The sequence below is a fragment of the Ruditapes philippinarum genome, unplaced genomic scaffold (genome assembly GCF_026571515.1).
Source record: "Ruditapes philippinarum isolate M1 unplaced genomic scaffold, ASM2657151v2 ctg135_1_1_1_1, whole genome shotgun sequence".
NCBI classification, from domain to species: Eukaryota; Metazoa; Mollusca; class Bivalvia; order Venerida; family Veneridae; genus Ruditapes; species Ruditapes philippinarum.
The window spans coordinates 482,877-496,044 of NW_026862663.1; positions in this window are offsets into that span (position 1 = coordinate 482,877).

The window sequence follows — 13,168 nt, forward strand, 5'->3', positions numbered from 1 at the left end:
TGCCTTTTATGTGATATTTGTTTCATGTTTGAATGGAGGTATGGACAACAGGAATATTTTGACAAAATTACAGGAATTGTAAAACTATGATAAAACAATTAGATTCATCATTCCCTTCCCAGGATATTTCTGAAAAAAAAAATCAATGTTTTTAATTTTAAATATAATTCAGGTTATGAAATGTTGACTTCTTTTATTTTTCGTCAGTGTAAGTATGAAAATAAATTGACTTACACTTTAATTTCTGGGAAAAAAGAACTATTTTTAAGTAAAGACGGTGTCTTTACTAATATTTACCCTGGTGAAAAACAATTCTAAATATAAAAAATGGACTTTGAATTTAGTTATTTCTATATTCTAGTAAATTGTTCCAAAATAACATATCCAAAACTAGTTTTTATATAACCAGTGTGTCGTAGACAGTATTTTGTATGCTTCAAATACATTTTTACAAGACATTTATATACAGGTCATTATACTTATAAATGATTGACATATGTGTCCTCCCCCTGTGATATAATTGTTATGTATGTGCCTTATTATGGAGTATTTTATACATGATGTAACCATTAATTTGTTCTCATTTATCATCTATATTGTTCTGTTTTTAATATGAAGAGAATAAATCATGAAGTGAAATAAAGTTTTGAAAATATAATGATTTAATTTCTTCTGATTTAATGTCATCATGAACTTTGACCTTCCTTTGCATATGATATTATTCCTCCCCCAAGGAAGGCATATAAAAAATCCACTCTGTCTGTCTGTGGTCTGTCTGTGTGCGTCCCCACTTTATTTGTGTCCAGACTATAACTTTGTCATACATTGAGGGATTTTTGAAATAGCTTGGCACAAAAAAGATGATGTGTCGCATCCAAGAATCACGTCCCTACCTCAAAGGATTTCAAAATAACTAGGCTCAAAGGTCAAGGTCACACTACCATTTTGAAGTTTCATAATATCACAATTGGAGTTAATAGGTACACACATTCGTGTCCGGGCCTTAACTTTGTCATGCATCAAAGGATTTTAGAATAACTTGGCATAAATATCTACCACATCAAGACGATGTGTCGCGTCTAAGAATCACGTCCCTACCTTAAAGGTCAAGGTCACATTAACATTTGAAGTTTCACTTTATCACAATAAGAGTTTATGGGTACATACATTTGTGTCCGGACTGTATATTTGTCATGCATCGAAGGATTTTATAATAACTTGGCATAAATGTCTACCACATCAAGACGATGTTTCGCGTCCAAGAATCAGATGTGTCGCGTCCAAGAATCACGTACCTACCTCAAAGGTCAAGGCCACACTACCATTTTGAAGTTAACTTTATCACAATCACACATTCGTGTCCGACTGTAACTTTGTCATGCATTGAAGAATTTTAAAATAACTATGCATGAAGGTCAACCACATTAAGAAGACATGTCGCGTTCAAGACCACTGTCCCTACAATCAAGGTCAAGGTCACACTTATTGTTTGAAGGTACTCATTCTCTCGAGAAGAGTTTGAAGATACACATTCATGTCCGGACTGTAACTTTGTCATGCATGGAAGGATTTTAAAATAACTTGGCACAAATGTCTACCAAATCAAGACAATGTGTTGCGGCTAAGGCTCATGTCCGTCTGTCCGTGTGTCCCCACTTACACAACAATCATGTCCAGATTGTCAGTTTGTCATGATCTGAAGGATTTTGAAATAATTTGGCATAAATGTCTATCTCATAACATTTTGTCGCGTCCAGGAACCACGTCCCTTCTTCAAAGGTCAAGCCACACATATATTTTGAAGGTTCATGCTTTCACAATTAGAGATTACAGGTACAATAATACAAAGAACAATATTAAACAATTAGGTAATTTCATTCTCTTTTCTTTTCATAATACCTGCGTGCTTAGGAAATCTTTTTGGGGATATTCGTCACTTGCGTGACAGCTCTTGTAATATGTAATAATGTTAATGGTTCGGCCGTGGTTATCCGACTATGTGCTTTCTTGTACCATTTGGAATATTTCTAGGAAGAGATATTAGGCCCCCGCTCCCCTTTTTATTAAAGTAACATTTGATGGATTAGTCTAATATTTGCATAATCAAAAGATCCTTATTCTATTTTGTTAAATGCCTAGATGATTGTGATTCCAAAATCGAAATGACATTTAGCCAATCTACAGATGTCGTCAATCTTCTAATATGTGAGCCAAAATGCCCATATACTCGTATATGATAGAATAAGAACTCAAAGTCACATGTGCAACGATTTCTAGCGTTGGCGATCATTCCCAACGACTATTTGTCTTGGAGGTCTAAGAACAATGCCATCCTTGGTCAAACTTTAAGAAGTGAAAACTGTAGTTATATAGGTCAAGGTTGCAGGGACGTTCAACGATCGTTGTAAAGAGAAGACCCTTATTGTCCACAATGTTATGCAACTTGAGCAAGTCAAGCTAAGAACTGCTGAGAAAAAACGAGCTTGTATCGATTATATGAGCCAAGACTGTAACCGCATGAGCATTTTGTGGAAAATGGCTGTTTTCATTGAAAAGCCGCCTGTTACAAGTTCAGATTGCTATGAAACTATAAAAGATGCTTCAATATTCATCAAACTTGGCACAAATGTTGACTGGACCATAGCCTTTGCAACGGCATGCTTAAGTTAACATGGCATCTTAAAATTGCCAAAACTCAATATTTTGCGTTGATTTTTTTTCCATCCAAACTGATTTCAAAGTTCTGCACCTTCTCAATGGATTGTGATAGAGGCGAAGGCTTTTCAGCGTTGGTTACACTTTACCTTCTGATCGACCTGGGCCTATTTAGCCTCTCACAGGTCCAAAATCTTGGCGATTAGGGGGGCTACTGCCCCCTTCAAACCCTCAAACTGAAGGGGACACATCCCCCTCTGGCACCACCCTGATGTATCTTTCAGATAGGGGGCGACGCCGAAAAAAAGATCACTTTTTCTAACAACAACATCATGGGTTTGAGAGCCCAAACAGGACATTTTTTTCACTATTTGAGGCCTAAAAAGGGGCTCGAAAGTGCGTTGTTTCGCGTATATATGAGGTAAAGGGTTAAAATGCTGGGCGAGAACTTGTCGAACAGTAGAAAAAATGTTTTGTAGCATTAATGACAGTGGAGTCACCAAAGGATAGATGTCATTGTTATTTTAAATACCAGCTTCTTGTGTAAGTCAAGAAATAAAGGCTCAACAAACATGAAGTTATATCTACTATAGGCTATATGGGCCAATAAATAAAAGCCAATTGAAGGATTTGGGGTGAAAAGGTCATTGATCAAGTGACTCCTAGGGCGGGACCAATTTTGAACCCAAAACCATGGTAAAGATCTACCTCGGGTATGATACACAAGGAATATCTTAAACCAGGGTGCTCAGGTTTCTAACAAGAAGATTTTGAAAGCTTTTTCTGTAACTAATGACATTTGCACTGCGCAGGGATTTACGGCTTTACTATACAATTGGCCTTTCCCTTGGTAATATCTGTATTTTTAATATATATTCAAAAGATGATAGAATTTGCATGTCTAATTTCTCAGACGTATCTAAGTCAATGTTTATATATCCTGTCTTTTATCTGCATTGATATAGTAAAATCTACAGGTGTCTTCATGTTATGAAGCGATAAGATTCAATCTAACTTGTATATTTCACTTCTTAAAATATTGATGTGATCTCAAAGCAAACAGTTATTAATAAAAGCTATAACATATGTCCTTGAAATTGGCCTTATGTGTATTTCCATTTTACCAGGGTCTTTCAAATAGTTCTATTTAAAAGACGCTGATTTTAGCATTATTCTTGCAAAGTAAGAAAATGTAAATATGTTTTCAACAGAAATGACAATCTAACTTATAATTTTGTCTGACAGCTTAAAGTCATAAACTTACAATTCATAAAATTAAATATTCATATCTATATACCAGCGTTATCTTTTCATTGCCCCTGCTTAAAACAAAAATTTTATCCTCCGTTAAAAAGGTTGATATCAAGCTGGTTTTATGAATAACAATCATTAAATTATTTCAAAGGTATTATATTGGTCTCAATTCACCAGGTGTGTGGATCAAATCAGTCAAATTTAACTGTTTTATTCACCAAAAATCGAGCCGCGAGTGAAATATTCAATTGGCAAAAATAAAAGTATTAATGTTCGACTAAAATTTGGGCAGAGCAGCAATAACTGGAAAACAGGTGTTCAAAACATTAAAAGGTAAACTTTTATAAAAGAAAATTAAGTTGTAAATGTTACTTTTTCGCTATAAATGCGCATTATAAAAAGATATTAAACAAATGCCCCCCTTAAAACATTCCTAAATTCACCTACAAAGTAAATCTGGTCTACCCACCAGATGGTTCATCGATATTTTCAAAATCAATCAATCTGGTATTAAACTAACAAAAAATTAACACTTTATACTGTTTTCCACTACCTGATGAATGTGATGAATGTTAATCAGTGTGACAAATAACTTGTGTATCCACGCATCCATATATATCCAATTTTGATGCAATTGCCATTTTCCACGAGTTTAAAATTAGGAATATATGACAAAAATATCTGTACGTCTGTTTATTAGTTTATAAGGGTTTCAAAACAACAATACTTTCTAGAATAACCCCATAGAATTACGTTTTCCCGTCCAAGTACAAACTTATCCCGACAACAACCGACGTTAACCCTAATTAGATATCACGTGACTGGGTGCCAATTTGTCGCAGTTTAAGCGTGAAGTCGGATTGTTATTACCAAATGAACTGTACTCGAACTTTTCTGTATAAACATGGCTGTATATCATCATAAAAATGACTCTCATAAAACCAGTCTAAAGTCCTTTCACGGTGATTATAACAAAAATCAGTATTAAATCCAGGAAGCATAAATAGTACAAAGAGGGCGATAAAACGGGCTGTTTCTTCAAGGATTGTTCTATTACAGAAGTTGATTGAGAGAGAAGACATGTTTACATCGAACAAGATTGAAAAGCCCACAGCAGACGACATTAACAATATTGTTCGGGCAATAAATCAAACATCTCACGTTTGATTCTTGATTTGGGAAATCATGTTGGGTCCTGAAATCCTTAAGATAGAAATTAAAGAATTTGCAATTCATTATGAAAGAATAAAACAAAGTAATAATGATTAAATAAAATAGTAAGAATATTGTGTAAGGAAAATCTATTTCTTTACAAAACTCAAGTCAAATAATTTACAGGTAATCTAATGCCATCATGTACTAGCTCAGGCGCTATATTACTAGACCATTTTGTCGTTCCTTTAAAACTCGTAAATTGTGGCCCTAAAATCTTATATACAATGTATTTCTAAAAAATAGTAAAGAATGAAAAGATTTTGTTAAATATTTGGCCATTTGTCAAACTATATAGGTTAGACTGGCAAACATTTCATATTTTCAGGACAAAGTTCTTAAAAATAGTTTGTCAATTTTAAATTAGGGAACATGTGTGCTAGATTACTGGGGAATAGAATGAATTACCTTGTATTTGATGTACTTTAATTTTATTCGTTGACTCAGAGTAACAAGGTGGTACAAATAATGCCAAGTATTCAGAAACGAGGAAATTCCTACATTCATTTAATACATCACGTTTTTTTGTACTTAATGACCCCCTATATTATAAAGGGGTTGTACTTAGTCGAACTTTGGGCAATTAACCTCAATACACTGGCGTAGCAAACAACAGAAAACATGTTTTACAAGCAATACATTTAAAACGGTGTCGTATTTAAGGCGGTGCCCTAACATCAAACCACTGAAATGTAAGAATATAATTATTCTATCACACAAAGTACGCAATGATAATTAAGAGTATCATTAGCTGTGTAAAATAAAAAGTAAATTATTTGCAATTCTAACCAAATATATGTTTCTTATTTTTCTAAGATTGGTCGTAAAAAGAATAGAAAATGTATTTTGAAATGGTCATTGGGCAGATTGTGGACAGATGGTTACTAAAGTTATGCCGGTCACACCTCTTCAAATATTAATGCATTTCAAAGACATGCAAATATTCGCTATTTTAATGAGACAAAGTCTTACAAAACTATAAAACAAAACATGGTTCGTTATTTAGATGATTTACACTAACACTATCTGGACTGCTCTTTTAAAAAGGTCAGCATCTTCAAATATTCAAATTATATCCTGGGAATGATTTTCAAAATGTGTTCTAAATATACGTATCGAACATGCTTAAAGCGCGAAGTTGGCAAACATTAACTCTAATTTAAATCTAATCTAAAGAAATTTCGTGATTGAAACATTCCTATGTTCAGAAAAAAAGTGAAAAATTCAACGCCTAAAATATTTTTTTTCTTTTCTTTCTTTTTTTCCAGTTAGAAGATTGACAAAAGCGAGATGCTTGTCAATTTCTCCAATAACATTTGCACATAAAATAGAGATAAGAAGGCTATGAAATCAAAGACCTGCCGACATAAAACATTCATTTGTTTAATGGAATACCTCTGTATTCACAGACTCTCTCGTGTTTTAGAGTTTAATTTAACAGTGAAAGCCGTGTGTTACCAGCGGGAAGATGGCTGAATATTAATTGTCTTGTTGATTAAAGACCACCTATATATCATAAATAAATGGTCGGAAATATTGCTGTTGATTTGTAGCGATACAACCACCGGTTAACATCACTTCAGGCACTCGTGTTTTTGTTATTAAATATGCACTGAAGATGTTAAAATATTTATCTCGAACCTGTTAAAATATCCCGCACGTGCACTGCAAGAACAAGCACCTGCTGTAGGTGAAAACATCAAAGTTTTCTAGAAAATATAAGATAAAGATTATCAGTGTTTGAGGTAATGATATGCCGATGGCTTGAGTGCCCTCCGCATCTTATGATGGTACAGCTTTTACTTTTCAAGTATAACTACAATTGTACGTAATACCAAACATGTCAAATGAATGTTAGTTTTATCTCGACTTCTATAATAAATTTTCTTTTTTTACACGGTCCATCACACGCCTTATAACGAACGACAGCTTAAGATAAAAACACATAGGAGATACCATTCATAGAAAATAACAGCAGAAATATATTTTACCCGAATTTCTTCGAGACACATTTTCATGAACAATAAACTTTCTTAACATGATAAGCCGCCCTCACTTTCTTGCAAGGAATTATCTTCTTGGATGTCACATAATTTCTCTTTAAAACTCATTTAAGTAGGGTGTCTACACTATCCAATACAAGAGAATATGATACTTGCATTCAAGACTTGGATAGGTGTAGACGGGCACTAACATGAACGTTACGGGGCATTGCGATATACAAATATTTAAGTTATACATACATCAACACTTTACACCAAACTCATTGCACCGCTACTTTCGTTATATTAGAGCAATATGTACATTGTATTATATTAGAGCAACGAAAGCCGAACGAGCGTCACGTTAAGTGTAACCCGTTACCCGTGATGTCTTTTCAATACGTACAATGTAACATTGAAGCAACACGTAAGCAGTGATATTAGATTATAAAGCAACACACAAACACCGGAGTATTAATGTAACACAGTACATCGTGAAATTACCGTGACACTAAATAACGTTAATTCAAACAGGTACAACATATTACACCGCAATTTTACAGCAACACGAATACCACGATTATTAGTGCAACACATTACTTCGCCATAATTACTGCAACACAACCTTTGTGACATTAGTACAGCACGTTCATAAAGATTTTATTATTATTATTTATTATTATTATTATTATTATTATCAGGTTAACTCAAAACTCCACACACAAACCGTTCACCTTGATATTATTGCAACTTAGGTAATAATTGTATTAGAGCAACTTAGATAAGAATGTTTTTATAGCAACTTAGATAATATTGGTATTAGAGCAATTTAGATAATAACGTTATAAGAGCAAGTTAGACAATAATGTTATTAGAGCAACTTAGATGATAATGTTATTAGAGCAACTTAGATAATTATGTTATTAGAGCAACTTAGATGATAATGTTATTAGAGCAACTTAGATACTAATTTTAGTAGAGCAACTTACATAATAATGGTATAAGGGAAACTTAGATAATAATGTTATTAGAGCAACTTAGATAATAATGGTATAAGAGCAACTTATATGATAATTTTAGTAGAGCAACTTACATAATAATAGTATAAGAGAAACTTAGATGATTATGTTATTAGAGCAACTTAGATAATAATGGTATTAGAGCAACTTAGATAAGAATGTTATTAGAGCAACTTAGATAATTATGTTATTAGACCAACTTAGATAATTATGTTATTAGACCAACTTAGATAATAATGTTATTAGAGAAACTTAGATAATAATGTTATTAGAGAAACTTAGATAATAATGTTATTAGACCAACTAAGATAAGAATGTTATTAGACCAACTCAGATGCTAATGTATAAGAGCAACTTAGATGATAATGTTATCAGAGCAACTCAGATGATAATGTTATTAGAGCAACTTAGATAATAATGTTATTAGAGCAACTTAGATAATAATGTTATTAGAGAAACTTAGATAATAATGTTATTAGACCAACTAAGATAAGAATGTTATTAGACCAACTCAGATGCTAATGTATAAGAGCAACTTAGATGATAATGTTATCAGAGCAACTCAGATGATAATGTTATTAGAGCAACTTAGATAATAATGTTATTAGAGCAACTTAGATAATAATGTTATTAGAGCAACTTAGATGATAATGTTATTAGAGCAACTTAGATAATAATGTTATAAGAGCAACTTAGATAATAATGTTATTAGAGCAACTTAGATGATAATGTTATTAGAGCAACTTAGATGATAATGTTATTAGAGCAACTTAGATAATAATGTTATTAGAGCAACTTAGATGATAATGTTATTAGAGCAACTTAGATAATTATGTTATTAGAGCAACTTAGATAAGAAAGTTATTAGAACAACTTAGATAATTATGTTATTAGAGCAACTTAGATAAGAAAGTTATTAAAGCAACTTAGATAATTATGTTATTAGAGAAACTTAGATAATAATGTTATTAGAGAAACTTAGATAATAATGTTATTAGAGCAACTTAGATAAGAAAGTTATTAGAGCAACTTAGATAATTATGTTATTAGAACAACTTAAATAAGAAAGTTATGCCGGCTCGCCACGGCGAGCCGGTATTACGTTAGGATTTTACTGAGAAACAACCTAAAACTCCGAATACATCCAAAAATTTAATCGAAGCTTGGCTTCCAGCTTTCTATAAAAATTTATCTATCAGGGCTAGGATCCAAAATTATTTAATCAATCAAATTTAATCTTACATAGCGTCAAAAAACCTTCAATTTTCACGCCATATTTTAAAAGCAGCAAGTATTGTTTTGAGCGCAAAGATATTATGATGATAAAAAATGTTTGTTTTCATGAATTCTTTTCAATAAATCATATTAACACTGACTTTTGATTTAGCGATTTCACCTGTTCCTCTGTAGTAAGTTTTCGTTTTGGTTATTAAACATAAGTGTTACACCTGGTTCTGTGCCATTTTTTTTTTTCCTTTTTCCGGTCATTTTATTTTTTCCGGTATTTAGTGTATATATTACTGGCCGGGGATCGGGACGCCCGGACTGGCCGGGATCCGGGATCGTATAAGATATAGAGGAAAAACTTATAAACTATATTTGTGTTGATTATTGTCGTAATGAAAGGCCATTAAACGTTAAGTTTTATTGTATGTAAATGAACGTTAAATTAATTAAACTTTGAATATAAATATATTTAGAGCTATTTATCAACAACCTTAAAAATCACAATACTTATAATTATATGCCTAATTAATTGGAAAAATCAAAGACCACATTCTTGAATTGGTCAAATCCCGGATCCCTTTATGTTTTAATTTTGCGATCCCAGCTTTTCTGAAAAACTATATTCTTGAAACTGGTCAATTCCTTGGATCTCTTTATACTTTTAATACGATCCCGGCTTTACTGAAAACTATATTTCTTGAACTGGTCAATTCCGGGATCCCTATATGTTTTAATAGGATCCTGGCAATCTGAAAAGCATCTAAGACTGGTTAAATTCCCGGGATCCCTATATTTTTAAAGGATCCCGCTTTTCTGGCTGAATTAATTGACAACTTGTGTTTACTTTAGGACTTGTGTCTGTCTCTCATTCCAATACTAAATATCATATTACAACTTAACTTCGTATAAAGAGACATCTTTATGAATTCTACCTATCTAACATTTATTTGGTTAAGGTCAAAAGGCCATATAGTAAATGTGCATAGACATAGGGACTTCATTCTATCTGTTTACATGCCTCTTCATATATACTCATATTCCTCTTTGTTAAACTGAGTGAAACTGGCTTCCATAACTTTATGTCACTTTTATTTTGATGTTCGCTGAAGTCTCTTCAGCTAACATAACTGTCATTTTTACATTTAAACGCACCCCTGGAAAAAAATTACGAAGCGAGTCGCTACTAGCTTTTTTAAAAGCTAACCTTGTTAAAGCAACTAAGATATAAAATGTTATTAGAGCAACTTAGATATAAAATGTTATTAGAGAAACTTAGATAAGAATGTTATTAGAGCAATTTAGATAATAATGTTATGAGACCAATTTAGATAAGAATGTTATTAGACCAACTCAGATGCTAATGTTATAAGAGCAACTTAGATGATAATGTTATCAGAACAACTTAGATTATAATGTTATTAGAGCAACTTAGATTATAATGTTATTAGAACAACTTAGATAATAATGTTATTAGAGCAACTGAGATAATTATGTTATTAGACCAACTTAGTTAACTTAGATAATTATGTTATTAGAGCAAGTTAGATAATAATGTTATTAGAGAAACTTAGATAATAATGTTATTAGACCAACTAAGATTAGAATGTTATTAGACCAACTCAGATGCTAATGGATAAGAGCAACTTAGATGATAATGTTATCAGAGCAACTCAGATGATAATGTTATTAGAGCAACTTAGATAATAATGTTATAAGAACAACTTAGATAATAATGTTATTAGAGCAACTTAGATAATAATGTTATTAGAGCTACTTAGATAATAATGTTATTAGAGCAACTTAGATAATAATGTTATCAGAGCAACTTAGATGATAATGTTATCAGAGCAGGCTGGTCTGGATCCATGCTGGTCGCAAATCCATTATGTTGGTTTTGTCATGACGCGGCTCATATCAATTCAAATGATGATATTGTGGCATTTACAACACGAACACTCTAATATAAGTACAATACGGATATTGTGTGTTAGAAAAACATTAGAGTAATGCTCATCTTTTAAAAAAAAAAATTAGAATTTCAACACAAATATATAGTCCTCCTCTGTGGCCCTGAGCTTCACTTTTGTAAAACCTGTATCTTAATATCAAAAATTAGCCAACTCAAGACTTAAAACAAGTACCATGTGCGTTTGTATTATTTTATTGGAATTACGAATCTTTAGTTCCTTGATGAAGGTTGTTTATTTGATTTACCGGAAATGACTTATTTTAGAACGTAAGCATTAGAGACGGCCAATTTACAAATATCTTATAAGACAACAATCTCTTGTTACTTAGTTAAGATTTTCTGCTTAGATAACAAAGCGTTGCCTCCTCAAACATACAATCACAGATCACACAGGGCAAACAGACGTACATACAAATAAAATTACATCCCTTTATACAACAATTGTAGATTATCTGTGAAATTACTGTACACATTACTGCAAGCGTTCATATAAAATGTTGCTAGGTATTTAGAGTACAGAGCAGAGTTTTGAAAATGAAATCTCAGGATTTCTATATATATGTATTGTAATTATTTAAAATTATTTATCAAACGATTAAATTCACCAAGTAGTAAATAAATGCCGGCTATCGTGAAATAGTAGTAGAAATGTAACATCAAGTGGAAACAAATTCCAGAAGTATTTCTCTACCGTCAATGTTTTATATCACCTGTGATTCCGATAGACTGTTTATCATACAATGTATTGTGGATATCGCAGTTTCTTCTGTTATATCATGGATCGTATAAACTGTCTGCCATATAGCTGTTTAAACTGGTGCATGTTCAGACATCCGCCTTATCAAGACCACCATGTTTAAATCTCGTCGGCTTCATGGATAAAAATATATTCTCAACATTAATAGGGCTCGAAAATAGCCCGAAATCTATCTAAATGTTCCATCTTCCCTCTAAAATTCTGACTGATCGATTATTTCCAATACTAGTATATTGTTTAAGTATATTTATTTCAACAATCAAAACGTCGAAAACCTTGAATCATACTTGGTACTTTAGTACAAATCATCGCTATAGTGGACCCTATAGGATGTATGACTTGTTCATATATCTGCTGTATTTTTATTCATCTTCAGTATTCCTTAATTATAGCTGGACAGACGGGTGGAGGAGCAATAGACGAGAGTGTCTCACTGTTTTATGTTCAGTAAGTGCACTGCAAATAACAACACGGCTGTGTTTCAATACTTTGTTTACGAATGTGTGAGTGATTGCAATTATAGCAAGTGTTTGTATTTTTGACGCCATAATTTCCGACATTTTTGTCCGGATGAATTGCTTTTTACACAGAGTAAGGTATTGCTTGACCGCAATAATTTCAACCGCATTGCTTTAAATATTATCTGATTTAATTACAATTGAGAACGATGGTAGATATCAACATGAACAGTTTAACTTCCGGACTAAAGAAAATAGCTCCGATTTCCGCCATTTTGCAGCTCGTTTACCCCGAGGTCATTAATTGGTCAGTTTGGTCCAATCAGATAAGATCTTTCATAAAAAGGTGTGATGTCTCAGAGTTTTAATGGCGCCATCATTCATGTAATAAGTCGGTAACAATGACTTATTTTATAATGCTAAGACGTTTATCAAGGCACGCGATCAACGTACTGAAGATTTTGCATGAGATTTTAATTCGATTTAAGATTGTGTTTTATTTCCTATCTATTTAGTAGGTAACAAAAATGATTGATATGATTCCGACTTGATATTTTACGAACGTCAATGAATATAAAATAAGAATATATCACTACTTCACATGAGAAGGTTGTGTAATGCACACACGTAAACAG